Below are 16,289 nucleotides of genomic sequence, written 5' to 3'. Positions count from 1 at the left end.
TGAATTGAAACCAATCGAGAATCTTATCACAAATAGTATAACGTATAGAGTGGTATAAAGTTTATGTTTTACTAAAATGATTTTAATGTACAAGAGCATAAATCAATATATATCTTTTTGCAAGAATGTTAAAATGAAGGAACTGCCAAATTTATATATCAAGTTACCTTTTTTCTTTTCATTACATTTTGAATTGTAATTAGTTTTTTTTAGTTTAGTTATTAATGTAGATCCATTTATTTTTTTCTTTTCCTTTCATTTTCTGCATTATGTTTTAATTTTGTGTAAAAATAATAAAACTGAACTAGAGGCAGTGAAAATGTGTGTAAATTTGAAATTGGAAATATGAATGTCAGTACAAAGTTCCATGAAAAAAATCAAACACACTAATATGGAAAAAAAGATTTTGATTCATGAATTTGGAGTTTCAGCATGGACTTGGTATCCATACTAAACATTCCACACTAAACTTTCAAGTTCCATTATTATTCACGAATAAAGAGCCTGCGCCCAACTCACTCCATTTGCCAACCATGTAGCTCACTGCACTGGCAGTACTGTTTTCTAAGGGCTCTACTCCTATGTACTGAGCAGGTTAAAGCAGAAAGCAATGTTTCCCCTCACTTTTTTTTCTACTGCAATGATAAGCATTTCCATTTTGTTTGACAACAAATTTCTCTTGCAATGATAAATGTTTCCACTTTGTTTGACAACAAATGAGTATTTTTTTAAGAAATCAAAGGGAAATTTAAAGCACACTTAGGCATCATGAAAGATGGAAAAACATTAACTGAACAGAACAAAATAAAGACAACAGGGAAATACACTGAAGAACTATACAAAAGAGATGAAAGGATGACAGATTCCTCACCAGATGAACTGTTTGAAGAAGAACCTACAGTTTTGGAAAGTGAAGTGTAAACTGTACTAAAAGCAATTAGGATAAAAAAAATTACCAGGAATAGATGGAATATTAATAGAGCTATTCCAAGCCACAGGAGCAGAGTTTATAAATTTTATAAGAATATTCTAACAAATATGGAAAACAAAAATGGCCCACAGACTGGAAACAGTCCGTTTACATTCCAAATCCAAAAAGGAGACATCAAAGACTTCAGCAACTGGGTGGGTCAAAGAGGAAACTTGCCATTACATGGAACCAAATGTGCTACATTTATACCTCAGTTTATGGGTTCTGTGGGACAGAACTTGGAAGGAGTTTGCAACAACTAAATTTTAACAAAATAGTTTACTTTTCCTTAACACTACACCACACTGGCTCCTACCATACTTTTCAGGAGCAGCAGTGGCAGAGGAGGTTAAGAGCTTGTATATCTAATCTGGAGGAACAGGGTTTGATTCCTCACTCTGCCGCCTGAGCTGTGGAGGATTATCTGGGGAATTCAGATTAACCTGTGCACTCCCACACATGCCAGCTGGGTGACCTTGGGCTAGTCACAGCTTCTCGGAGCTCTCTCAGCCCCACCTACCTCAGTGCTATCTTGACTGACCTCTGGTCTAGTAGTACTGTGCCAAGTGCTGTTTCTCACCCTGTATCTTTGGACTTCAACAAGGCACGGGACTCTATTTCTGGATCTAGTCCTCTACAAGACAGGTAGCTATCACCCTTTCTTGCAATGGCCTACTCTATTCCAGACCTATCCTCTCACCTCTAAGTCCTACAACTCTTAAAATCCTCTGTGTACTTGTGTTTTACCATTCAAGTGTGTGTACATTTATTATTTTATTTTCCAGTAAAAATGGTTAAACTTTACTTTCTGGTCTTCAGTTTTCTGGCAAAGAATAACCTCCATAAACCCAGGTTGCAAAGATCTGTAGGTATCCTCTCTACAACACAAGATCTGTTCCTGCTAATTCCCCATCCAAAAGGGACAGACTCCACCATTTCAGGTAACACAAGTAAACCATGACTTTTATTGCACATAGGAGAGGGATGTTATAGAGGTAATCTGGTGCTAGTGTTTAAAAAAAACTGCAGAGAAAAAACTGGTGCTAGAGATAATCTGGTGCTGGTGTTAAAAAAAACTGTAGCTCCCACAATTATCCTTCCCTTATGAAAGCAAGTAAGTTCCAGTGGAAATGGAAATAGTATTTCCGGATTTTAAAAGTCAAAATAGAATTCAGAATACAAATATCAGATAGAAGGGTTGAATGCTCTAATACATAAAAAGTTTGGGGAGGAATTCAGTGGTAGATTCCCAGGTTCAGTCTCTGGCCCCCCCAGTTGGAAAGGCCAGGTAGTAGGTAATGTGAAAATGTCTGCCTGAGACCTCAGAATTCCTCTGCCAATCTGAGTAGATAATACTGATTTTTGACTGGCCAGTGGTTTGGTTCAGTATAAGACAGCTTCATGTGTGTCCACTGGAAACCTATATGCCAGGGGGAAAGGACCTAATCTAGGATTCTCACCAGCATACTAGTTTTCATTACATAGGGAGAACCCCCCATGTTGGGGGCATTCCACATGCATTCCACGAACTATGAGTTAGGACCAAAACTGACAAGATGATGGAGATCCATGACTGGGATTTCCCAGTGACTTTTCTCAGGGTTGGATCCAGTCGGTTGAGGGGAGCAGGTGTCTTGGGTGGCAGGCAAAGAGGGGGCAGCTGTAGCAGAGGATGGGGGAGCTTCAGTTGCCAATCAGAAATGGCTCGTTCTGCTACACGCACAACCCCTTCCACTGATTAGGCTGCTGCTAGAAGGTGAGAAAGGGTCACTTACATGGAAGAGATAGATTGTTTATGTTTCATTCTGCAGCATGTGGGCTTCTCTTTTTCCAATTAGGCTGCTGCTGGGAGATGGGAGAAACTCAATTGCATGGAAGAGATGGCTTGCTCTGCAGCACATGTCTCCAATTAGGTTACTGCTAGGAAGTGGCCTATTCTGAAGCTCCTAGTTGTATTTCCTACTGAGTTATCCCTGCCACAAACAAATGAATGGACAGAGAGACAGAAAAGTGCCCCCATTTATTATTATAAATTAAATCCAGCACTTCTCATTAGATTGTAAGAAAGATGATGCATTACAAATTCATTATATTTCATTTTAACAGTAGCTATTGTTTGGATATCAGAGACATTGTAAATCATGGGTATAGCCTGAGTGTCCTAGTTACCCAAGCTGGGGGTATTTTTGCAGAGCTGGATTGGCTCAACAGAGCCTTTAGGCCAAGATATGGCACAGCTGGTTTTTAAAATACTGATACCCCATACTGATCCACAAGACAGCTCCATGTCAATATTAAACAAATTTTTACAAGCAAAAATATAGCTACAGGGCAGCAACAGTTAAAAAAATGAGTAAAGATGTGAACATAATCACCACCAATGCTAACTGCCTTTTTAAATAGTTGAGTTTTAACAATCAAAAATGTGCATCTGTGGGGAGAGAATTTTTCAGTCCCGGGACCATCTTGCTCATTGCCACTCCATAGAGTGGTGGGAAAGAAATTTTATTTCTGGCAGGACCCTGGAAGTGATATCATCATAGTGGGATGACATTCTATGTCTCAGGCCCTTTCTGCACGGGCCATATACAGCGCCCTGGGGACAGCAAAACGCCGTCCCCAGGGAGCCGTTTGCACAGGGGGCGCAGCTGCTTCGAAGCCGCCATTTTCTGACCTTGCTTCCCCAGTGAGGTTTTCAGAAAATGGCGGCTTTGAGCCACTGCCGTGTGAACGGCAGCGGCTCGAAGGCGTCCTCCCCCCTTTCGCCCTCCACCTACCGTGTCTGTGGCCGTCCAGCGTGTCGCCGAGGCCTGGGGACACGCCCCCCTGCCCTGCACGCTGGAGCACTCGCGCAGGGCAGGGGGGACGTGTCCCCAGGCCTCGGCAATGTGCCAGATGGCCACAGACACAGCAGGTCAGCCGGGCGACGGCGCTCCACAGCGCCATCTTCCCGGCTGTTTCTGGGACTGTTCATGCGAACGGTCCCGGGGGGGTTGGGTCGGCGTTGTATATGCCAACCCAACCCCAATCGTGGCCATGCGGAAACGGCCTCATAGAGCTGATGTAATGGAATCACTTTTGGGTGTTGAATCAGAAGTTAACACCACTGCATCAGAATGACAGTCATTCCCCTCCCCTTAAACATTCTCCAACTGCCCACACTGGGCTGGCAGTTCTGGTACCATCAATGAAATGGCCCTGCGTTGGAGCAATCAACTGTCAGATACAAGAAAGTCATAAGAAAAGACTTTGGCTCATTCCGCACATGCAGAATAATGCACTTTCAAACTGCTTTCAGTGCTCTTTGAAGCTGTGCGGAATGGCAAAATCCACTTGCAAACAGTTGTCAAAGTGGTTTGAAAACGCATTATTTTGTGTGTGCAGAAGGGGCCTTTGTCAATAGTTTCAAGTAGGCCTGACAAACCTCTTCTAAGAAATGTATTACTTATGGTGGCGGATGAGGTCTCTTGATTGTGCTCACAACTGTACCACTCTTGCCTCTTTACTCCCCATCCCTTGGCAATTTTTCCATTTTATCCTGTATTGACAATTTGGACATTAAGTGTTCAAGTTTGGCTGGATGCAGTGAATTTGCCAATTCCTTCTTTGTCATCTCTCCAGCCAATCAAGTGTGATTTGGAACAATGAAGTTTGCTATAGTTACTGCCCCTTTCAGAACAGCCCAATGCATAAGGTTTCAGTGCAAGCAGGAGAGTATGAGGGACACAGTTTCACTTTTTCCCCAGTAGCTTTCAGGTGTGCTGGATCTACACAAAATATTCAGGATCAGGCCGGGACATTCCTGAGCCTAGTGCATACGGAACAGCTTTAAATATTGTTATGTCTTCTTTTTCAAACAAACTGTATCCCCCGAGGTTTCGGTGTTACATAATAAAGCATTATGTTAAAGAAAACTGGGGGGTTGTTGTTGCTCTATTATGCAATAGCTGCTATGGTGCTAATGCCAAATTAAACACAATATTGCCTTTTTTGTTTTAATTGCTAGCTTGCAAATATTGTAGCTTAACTGTAGCCAGGCTCAACTCAACATGAAACAAGCAGTGCTTGATTGTTGATTGGCTTTTTTGCTGAACATTTCATCAACCCCAATTTCCATTTCTTTAAAAAAATAGGCAAGACATATATGAAATATTTTACATGTGATAAATATTCTATTTTATATATTAGCAAAATACATTTTATATTGGGTCAATTACAGCATTATTCTGGAGAATTCCAAAATATTGTCAAGGCCATATTTTAGGCATTGCCATTTTTCAAATGTATGTACTAACAGGTTTTGCTTGGCTTTCCTAGAATAGCATAAATTGTGTGTTTAAGTTACAGTCAACTCATGCAACCCCGTTTCAAGGCAAATGAGAAGCAAAAGTGATTCACCATTACTTTCATCTGCAGAGTCCTACTTGGAGGTCTCTTTTCCAAGGGCCAACCCTGCTTAGCTTCTAAGATCTGACAAGACTGGTTGAGCTATAACATAAACATAAATTACAGAGCAAGCATTTAGAAGATTTTAGAAACATTTACATGTTTCCATTTATGGTTACTTTACAGAATTCAATGAATCAAAAACAGGAAAGAATTCAAAAGGTAGCTGAAGTCTGAAGAGATATGTAATATAATTATCAGTGTCCTTTCCATACCCATGTCCTTTAAGGGAAGAAGAGAGTGCTTCTGAGTGAAATTCAATATTAGGAGCACAAGGAACTAAACACCTTTACTGCACAACTAATTTATGAGATTGAGATGCACAGGAAAAAGACTTTCCTCTTTGTTTTCACTTTAGACTCATCCATGTCCATGATATTCCTCTTTAAGGACATTCATGAAAAGATCTTCACCTACATGCTGAGATCTAAATAATCCAGAAGGTTTCTCTGTGATCCAAACACTCCATAATATAGGAGAGTGTAGTGAGGAGAAGGTGAAAACTTCCATTAGCACAACCACCAATGGTCATGGCAGGACATCTGAAACAGTCTCCCTCTAGAAGTCTGTCTGATGCTTTCACTTTGCCCATTAGGACTGATCTTTCTATTTTGCTTTGCGTTTCTGGATATTTTGAGTCAGGCATGCCATATTTTGATAGTCATGAGTTTTTTGGGGGGGTGGCCATTGTTGTTCTACTGTTCTGTGAGGTATCTGTATTTTGTTCTTCCTGTATTTTGTTCTTCCTGTTCTTTTATTGGATGTTTGGAAAACATGACATACATAATTTTAATAAATAAATGTCTACCACCATTCAATGGTAGAGGGCACACAGAGTACTGGATTAAATAAAACTCCACTGTGTCCACTGCTATGAGAAGTATTTTATCTCCAGTAGCAGATAAAGAAACTGCAGATTCATCAGATAGCTTTAGGTAAAAAGAAAACATATAGATCTCCCAGTCACTAAAACAAGTGAAATAGAAACCTCATATATATGCAGTGTAGTCCATTAGCTGGGGTCATTAGAATGTGAATTCCAAGGTCAGCATAATCACAATTCTCTCATATGTCTTCATCAAGTTTATTTTAATTTGGGACTCATAAATAAGGTTTAATGTGATTTTAATGGTGTATTGGACACACTTCAGTGTCCAGAGATGTGGGATCATATTCAGGAATATCATTATCTAGATTAATTACAAACAGTGATCAACTAAGCATTAAAGGTGTATGCAAAGGAAATTCGTGGAATGTGACACTTCTGGACTGAGATAACAAAGAGTAAATACAAATAAAACACAAATCTAGGAAACCTCAAATACTTTTCATGGTCCATATGTTTATTTACAGGGAAATGTATCTATTGTTCTTGAAAATATCTTAACTGAAACACATCTATTGCAATAAAATTTAAAGCAATAATATTTCTCCTTGGTTTTAATTAAAACAGTGGCTTTTCATTACACAGATCAATATCAAAGATAGAAACTATTGAGCCTAAACTGCAAGAGGTTTGGCCCATTATATTAATACATGGAGTTTTGATCCAGTAGTAGCAATACAAACACACACACACACACATGACTATTACTCCATATGGGTCTCTGACCCTGGAAATAAACTTACATAAGATCAGAAATGGCTGCTGCAGAAAGACCAGGAAGTCTGGTGAACTTCAGCACCTTCTACTGATGAACTGTGGGATTCAACTCAGTACAGTGACATCTAATATTATAACACAGACAAAGATACTTATTTTTACAAAAAGGAGACAAGAAGTGGTATCAGTGGCCGTTTCCCCACTTCGGTCGTTTCCCCTTTGCTGCGCGCTACTCTCAGTGCGCGTCATTTCTGGCGCGCACCCGGGCTTCCCCACGACCCCACGCTCTGCGCGGGGTCATCCAAAGGCGCTGTTTTGAAGAGCACCAGGAATGACGCGTGCGGAGGGGGTGCGAGAGCGGCAGCTTCGGGGCGGCTGCGTTGTCGCTGCCCCTGTAGTTGGGAGTGCTGCGGGACCCTGCGCTATTTGGGGAGAGTAGCATGGAGCAGAAGGTAAGTGGGGAAAGGCCCAGTGTGTCCCACAGATACATGCTAGCATTTGGGCAAAATATTGTTCAACTGAATCACTTAATGGTTTCATAAGAAACATGTTGGGATACTGGACATTGCTCTCCCCCCTTTTTTCTCCTTCATTTTTCTCCTATTGCCTGAGCAGCAATGGAAAGGGCCCGCTGGGGGCTGGGAAGCCCTTACTACCAAAGGGAACTTGGGAATCCAACCTACTACCAATGATCTAAAACAATGTGACATATCATTATGATACAATACACTGGCATATTGCCTGCTGCATATTTGCTATTTTAATGGTGGATTTTAGTTGTGTATGTGTATGTTTGTTTATGACTACTACTTTTATACAATATGTTTAACGGTTTATTTACTTTGCTAGACTGTGTGCCTTTCTGAGCAGCATAAATTCAACTGTTTATTCTTCAGGCTGGATTTTGTTTTTATCTGTGCTCTGCAATGTAAAGTTACATACCTTGTCAAGGGAAGGGAAAGTTACATACCTTGCTGGACCTTTTTGGCTTTTCTGTAATCCATTCCACCTTCAGTTATGTTGTTTGTAGTTTAGGGTTCTTAGATCTCAGGCAAATCAATGTTAGTGCATCTGATGATGAAGGAGGTGGGACGATTACTGGCACTGACCATTATTTTCTGCAAGAGAACTGCAGCCTACAAGGAGTTAAATCAGGACTGCTTGTGATTGGCTGGTTGCAAAAGGCAAAATTCTTAAGGCCGTGTGAGGAGATTTTGAGGGAAGTTCTGATTACAGAGTCAAAGTGAACAGATGTGTGCTGAGTGGGCTCAATTCTAAATTGATTAATCTACTTTGTTCAAGAGACTGGAGGGTCAGATTAAAAGGAGAATCTGTACTAGACCCTGGTGTTTAAAAAGTGCCCAAAATTAACATATGGGTTGTTTGGGGGGGGGGGAGTTGTCTCAGAGGAAAACCCCACTCAGATATTAAGCAGGGAAGCATGAGAGTGGAGGTAAAGATAAAGAGAGGAATTGACTTCCTGAGGATTAACTAGAATTCCTGTTCTGCTAAGCAACATGTGAAATAAACATATCCATGGAGAGGGCTGTCTAGAATACAGTATTTTATGGAACTGTGTTTTTTAAAAAATTCTCACCTAAGGGTAAAAGGAAGGTTTTTGCAAATGAATAATAATACCAGTTGAATACAGTGTCACTAAAACCGATGTGTTTATATATGGTTACATACCAATGAATATAATATCTTGAAGACAATTAAGCTAGTGATCTCAACCAAGTTTATAACACTTTGGAAGAGAGATACTTTAACATTGTGTATATAGTAACCACGCAATATCTGCTTCTTGTTTTTAAACATTTTCTTCCTTTGCCAAAATCAGTTTTCTATGCTGTTTGTAAATAAAACTTTGTTTTTACTTTAAAGAGCCTCTGGTGCCTGCTTTCCTTTTTTTCTGATCGAAGGAAAAAAGGTTATTTTTGTGTTCCCTCAGAGTGGTTTCTCTTCCTGACTGAGAGGAGCAGATGAAGAACATTTTTACTGTTTATTATAAATGTAAATGTGGGAAACACACAAAGTGAGAAGAAATAAAGTCAAATCACCACATTCACGCTACTGCATCTCAACATTAACAGACCAAAGTGATCTTCAGGCAAAGCATAGTGACAGTTAGAAGGAGGAGAAATCTCAGGGCACTGGTAGGCTGAAGGCACTTGGAAATGCTCAGCAGTAGGTATTAGCTCACGAAAGTTCCACAATATGTTTCTTAGTATAAAGTGTCACCCACATTTTGCTATTTTTCCTAACTTGTACATGATATACAAAGATATAAACGCAGGAGAGCCTGAGTTTAGGCAATTGTAATTATTGGAATCTGTAAATATATCCCATACAATTAAACTTTACATCAGACTGTGTACTATGTATCTAATAATTCAGTTGTATAATCCTTTCAAGAATCTAGTCCACATATTATCCAGGAAAAGTGACAGACTATGGATAGATTTTCTGTTGCTCATTTTTGCCTTTGTACAAAAAAATAGGTACTTGACGTGCCAGAGATTCTATATAAATGAAAAAAAGAATAATAAAAGGAAGAAGACTAATTTTATCTAGTGTCAAGGCACTGACATCCATGAGTTCAAAATTACTATGATCAAATGGCTGTAAAAAAAGATTCAGAGATGAAAAGGGATTTCTTCCATGGAAGCTCTACAGGCCATTTGAACTTCAAAGCAAATGTCCACCATGTTTCAAATGCTTGGAATGTAGATGTAAATAGTATTTAAACTGAAAGGGGGAAAAACCTGACCTTGGCAGAAGATGATCCTTTGTACTTTAACTTATTTAACAGAATTTAAAGAGTCCAACTCCATGGAGGTGGTTCTCATTGCCTATATTCAGTGGAATTTTATATTCAGATTTTGTACAGTAAAACAAAACGCAATGTAGGGCAGGTGGCATTCACCACTTCATATGACATTTAGTGTGATTGGATGACAATTCTCAAAGAATCAAACAGATAGCTGTTGAACAATAAATCTGTTTATATTATTCTACAGCAGAAGCTCTTCAGAAAAGTTACAGATGACAAAGCAGTGATGGGAAAACCATCAATTCAAGTCTTCATGCAATTATAATATGTGTGCTTTATGTTCACTTTTATTGGTTTATAATTTATATTACATTTTATATTACAGTCTCCTCTGACTTCTGTTTTCCCATTTTTTCGGGTACAAAATAAAGAACAAGATGTTGAGGACTAGATAGCACTAAACACTCATAATGTTAGGTAGCACATACATACACTTTGTGACTACTTTGGGGGATGCTGTAAATAGATTCCACATGGCAGATATTCCTTTTAAAATTTTGTTGCACCAAGGAAAATGCAGAAAAATGTCCTAAGTCAGGACCAGTATGTGTAACAAATAGAGAGTAGCAGAGACCTTTGGGTTATATTCTATGAAACTTGCTAGTTGACTGCACCAGTCATCCACTTTCTCAGGCTAACTTTTTTTCTCAGATGGTTGTTGTGGGTTTTACAGGCTGTGTGGCCATGGTCTGGTAGATCTTGTTCCTAACATATCGCCTGAATCTGTGGCTGGCATCTTCACAGGTGTATCGCAGAGGGAAGTCTGTTACACACTGTGTCCAGTGAGAAGGGAATGTTTTAGTGGGGTATATATTGTCCATGTCCCAGGGTGGAGAACCAATCAGTAAGCGTTTGGGTGGAACTTGCTATGCAAAGGTGTGGTTGATAGTATTGTATCGCGGGTAGGGTTTTTCAGTCCAGGGAGTGATTCACATTTGCATTCCCTGCAGCAGCAACAGTCTTAGTGAATGCAAACCTTGTGTTTCAGTGGAGTCCATTGTCCATGAACCTAGCATGCCTTTGGCCTTTGATTCTGCTTCTTTAAATTACTGATAGCCAAGTTTTGTTAATTCTCAGAGTCTCTTCCTTCTTGTTGAAGTTTTCTTGGTGCTTATGGATTTCAATGGCCTCCCTGTATAGTCTGACATAGTAACCTTCCAAGTTGTCCAGAATTTCAGTGTTTTCAAATATAATGTTATGTCCAGTTTTGTTTAGAGCATGTTCTGCTACTGCAGATTTTTCAGGATGGTTAAGCCGACAGTGTCTTTTGTGCTCCTTTATATGTGTCTGAATGCTGCATTTTGTAGTTCCAATGTAAACCTTTCCACAGCTGCAGGGTACGAGATAGACTATTGCAGAAGTGAGGGGGTCTCTCTTGTCCTTTGCTGAGTGCAGCATCTGCTGTATTTTTCTGGTAGGTTTGAAGATTGTTTGTAGGTTATGTTTTTTCATCAGTTTCCCTATTTGATCTGTGATTCCCTTGAGGTATGGTAGAAATATTTTTCTTGTGAGGGGCTGTTTCTCCTCAGTCCTCTGGATTTCTCTTGGTCTTAAAGCTCTTCTGTTTTCTATTGTGGAGTAGCCATTAGCCATTGGACTGAAAAACCCCACCCGCAATACAATACAATATACACCCCACTAAAACATTCCCTTCTCACTGGAAACAGTATGTAACAGACTTCCCTCTGTGATACACCTGTGAAGATGCCAACCACCGATGCAGGTGATACGTTAGGAACAAGATCTACCAGACCAGGCCACACAGCCAGGAAAACCCACAACAACCAGTTGAATCCGGCCGTGAAAGCCTTTGACAATTCATTATTTCTCAGAATTTTTGTGAGAATAAAATAGAGAAGCATGTGGCACTTTCCAAGAAAGATTTGCCAAGAAATTAATCAAATGGGCTGAATGGGCCCAGTTTCCACATAATGTATAAAAGGAAGCCCCAAAGTTGTTGCCCCTTTGCTTGTTCTTCATGTTTGCTGGAAGAGCATGGAAGGCTGAATACCAGTACTCATTTCACAGTTTTTAGATTGCTAGGGAATATCTTCAATTAGTTGATGTGTTCCTGCTTTTATTTCAGCTTAACTTTGGGGTATTTTGTCTGTGTTCATGTTGATTCTTAGACCCATGTTTGTTTATTCTCCTTCCTTCCTTCCTTCCTTCCTTCCTTCCTTCCTTCCTTCCTTCCTTCCTTCCTTCCTTCCTTCCTTCCTTCCTTCCTTCCTTCCTTCCTTCCTTCCTTCCTTCCTTCCTTCCTGCCTGCCTGCCTGCCTGCCTGCCTGCCTGCCAACAGGCCTCTTTGTTTTGTTGAAATAAGTGGTCACTGCATATTTTGAGCACACTCCTAGGAAATTGTTTAGCACAGCTACCACCCTGATCACAAAAACCTGATCACAAAAACTGTACTCTAAGCATTTATCTTGCAATGAGGTCCAAATGCATAAGGGGAACAACTCCTTTTCTGCCACTCCCCCTTAAGTGTGACATGGCAAAGCAAATATGTGATTATAGGGTTTAATTAATAAAACAACCTGTGTATCCAGTAGTTCTAAATCTGTAGGTGAAAGCATAGCATATTGCATAACATCTTCCCCCGATGTTTAGGTGAGATAAGCAACTTCAAATCACAGGTCATCAAAAATCCTTCAACAAGGAAGAGGCTGTCCCTTGAGCAAATAACCTCTTTTTAAAATAAATAAAATAATTGTTGGTATTTTCAGCAGTGAACACAAGCTGTCCAAAAGAACACCCACAGTAAGCCAGTACGTTCAGAATATTTAAGCCACTGCAGCTCAATGCATTTTCTCTTCAGCACAAGTATTTTCTGAGGAGAAGCTTCAAAGAAGGCCACGTGGCAAAACAGGAAAAATAGGCCGTAATGGCTTCTTCTCTGATCCAAATTGGGGAGGGTGTGTCTTTCTTGTGCATTTAGCTGAGCTCTAAGAAATATAGGTAATTTGCATTTTAATGCTTAATCCCATGAGTTTGTGATTATTTATTACCCAGTCTTTATGGAAGTTTGTCCCAGTCAAGCCTGCAGAACACTGGGGTTCGCTCTGAGGGAATCTTTGGCAGGAAAACCTGCAAAGGCTTCTCACTCATTTGCTCAGAACTCCCTCCCTCCCCTTTGATTTATAGGATTCTGTCAAACATGTAACGATGCTGATGCTCTTGTGCTTTAATAAAAAGCTATTTGCTCGACTATAAACTTAATTTATTGTGATATAATCACTTTAGCAGTGCGATTAATATTTGCCATGCTTAGTGTCAGTGATTTTACTGCTACAAACTTAGTTTGCAATGAATAAAATGAGGTTGTTGGGCATCAGTACTCTGCCAGCGTTCCTGCTCCACTAACGTGCCGCCCATGAGGATGATCAAAGTGTTCAAATGCTGCACAGGCTGGATCCCACACAGGATATCTGAGGGAACATCTACTACCATATATAGCTTCACAGACACAGACACAGTCACACACAGACATCCTCCTTTTCTCCATAATTAGGACCCAAAAGCAACATATGACATCATTGTCCCTTCCTCCGCCTTATCTTCACAATAAAATACCTGGTGAAATATATTGGGTTGAGTGTGTGGGATGAGTTCAAGGTCACCTGTTTAGCTACTGTGTCAGAGCAAGCATTTAAACCCAGTTGTCTCAGGTCCAAGTCTGACACACTAACAACCATATCATGCTGGTGCTCAATCTTCTCACCCTATCAGTCAAGATCCGGAGATGAGGAATGGGACAAGTTTTATTCGTTTAGTATGATATGTTTTAAACGATTTTCCTCTTGAGTATTTGAAAAACTAACCCTACCCTTCATAGGATAGGTTTGATAGTCCTTTGCTGCAGGGGTGTATCTACAGAACATGGTGCTCAGGGACAAGCACTGAACTTGCTCCCAAAAGGGGTGCCCCATCCTCCATTGTTTCCAATGGGAGCTAATAGGAGATGGGGCTACACCTTTGAGGGTTGATAACTTTGGACCCCCTTAACCACACTTCACCAAACCTGGGAGGTATCATCAGGATAGTCCATTACTGATACCACCCAGGTTTTGTGAAGTTTGGTTCAGGGGGTCCAAAGCTATGGACTCCCAAAGGGGGTGCCCCATCCTCCATTGTCTCCAATGGGAGCTAACAGAAGATGGGGGCTACACCTTTGAGGGTCCATAACTTTGGACCCCCTGAACCAAACTTCACCAAACCTGGGTGGTATCATTAGGAGAATCTCATAAAGATACCCTGAAAGTTTGGTGCTGCTAGCTTAACAATTGCACTGATACCCTCCAAATTTCCCCAGATTCTCCTTTTAAATCCACCCCCTTTGGCATGGATTTAAAGGGAGAATCTGAGGTCCCCAGTTTAAACATTGAAAGTGATGCTGTTTCAGGGTGGGGGAGAATCCACCCCAAAATAGCATCACTTTCAATGCTGTTTAAACTGGGAACCCCAGATTCTCCCTTTCAGGTGAATTTAAAAGGAGAATCTGGGCTCCCTAGTTTAAACATCATTGAAAATGATGCTGTTTGGGAGTGGATTCCATGGTGAGGGTGCCTTGACAGCCTTCAAGCTGTGCATGCCCCCAAAACCATTCACTGAAATCCCTTAAGGAAATCCCTGAAAAATGAATCTGGCTCCATGCTAATATTGTCAATATAGTTGTGACATGAAAAGAACATTGCAAAGCTAAAAATAATCAACCTGATATAACATCTGACATCTTGCTTCTTTAGGAGCTTCCTTTATATTTCCAACTCACTTTGCATCAGATAGAAAATTATATGTAGTGCAAACTTCTGTGCCTTTAACCTTTTGTTGTAGAACAATGATTTAGCAGAGTCACTGATAGGGCAGAGATTTGAATGGTTTGTTTTGTAGAACTTTACTGGATAACAAATGAAGTTACACTAGATATAAGACCAGCAAACTCTATCTATGCAAGTGCTCAGTCTGAGTGTTTGTATAGTCTGTGTCTGTGTGTCTGCCTCTTTTGCTGGAAGAAGGGAGAGATCTTTCCAGAAGCTCATGTGATTCCAGGCATGTGACTTCAGTATTCTATCTACATACTCAACAGTTAACTCTTGTTTAACAGAATTAAGCAGGCCCTTTTAAAATCCTAACACCATGATTACCTGAATGGACAAACCTAGCAAGAAATCTGCCTTAAGTAGTTTTCACCTACTTATTGTTCCTCCACCTCTTTCAGTAACATGAACCACATGATTTTCTTGGTATGAAGTTTTTCATGGTATGAAGCTAGCTGGTAAAAATGGTTTACCATGATTAATATTTATTTCAAGCATATTGGTCAGTGAAGTCAGAGTAGAGTATGTGAAAACAGTAGGAACTATTTTGCCAAGCCACCCAGAAAAGGCCAACAAGTCAAGAAAACATGTGCAGCAGACTGAGGATAAAAAACAAGAGCAGCAATAAAAAAAATCTGCAATTTGATTTCAGCACTGGCCAAAGAAAATCTTTCATTCAGGAGCCAAGGGAATGTGAGGCACAGGTAGTTCTGAAGAGCTGTGGGAATGGACAAGGGGTTATGAGCAAGAAACAGAAAAATTATAGAAAGATCCCAAGTTAAAATCTTATTTATTTACTTATATTAGGTAAGAGAAGGGCACCATTCAGAAACCTGTGGCATGACATTTCAGTCTACCAGGAAACTCGTTTACTGACCTCAGTTAAGATGCTCTAAAAGAGTGGCTTAAATGACAAATAGGTAAATTGGAATATATTGATAAGTTTGTAACAACCAGGAATTAAATTGAGATAATGATCACTTCAGTTGCCAAACTGCTTGACATAACTAGGTTAAAACTATTTATTACAACTTTTGTGAATGGTCACTATGTTTATCTTATGCTGGATGATTTATTGAGGGTTCAGTCAGAGCAGTCTGTTTTACATGACTGAATTTACAAAAGTTATGCTTTATTCAACAGATATACAATTTTCCCCCATGGTTCAAGTTAATTAAAAGAGACCACTTTAAACCTTTCTGTTTAGTGCACTTTTAATCATATAACCTCAGAATGGCATTTACCCATTTATGTTTTCAGACTATACCAACATTTTTGCTAACTGAATGTTCTTCTCGTGTTCTAGTGACTCTATGTCTGCATTTGTGGAGATTTTATACTGTTTCTTGTATTCAGAACCAAGTTCCAAATTTCTGGTTCAGTTCTTCAGGAACCAGAACTTTTGATCTAATTCTGGCAAACCAGTCTTTTTGCTACCAGGTACCTATTATTTTGTAACCTATATTTGTTGCTTTTTGCTTTGGCTGCTAAGAAAACTCAGGCCAATTCCAATTCAACTAAGAGAAACACTTCTGCCTAGTTATTGATTTATGATGTTGCATTGCTAATTGTATATATGTTTTATCTTCATTTTTGTTTTTATTTTATATTGTAATAGCC

The sequence above is a fragment of the Sphaerodactylus townsendi genome, linkage group LG02, assembly GCF_021028975.2.
Source record: "Sphaerodactylus townsendi isolate TG3544 linkage group LG02, MPM_Stown_v2.3, whole genome shotgun sequence".
NCBI lineage: Eukaryota > Metazoa > Chordata > Lepidosauria > Squamata > Sphaerodactylidae > Sphaerodactylus > Sphaerodactylus townsendi.
This window is presented reverse-complemented; position numbering follows the sequence as displayed.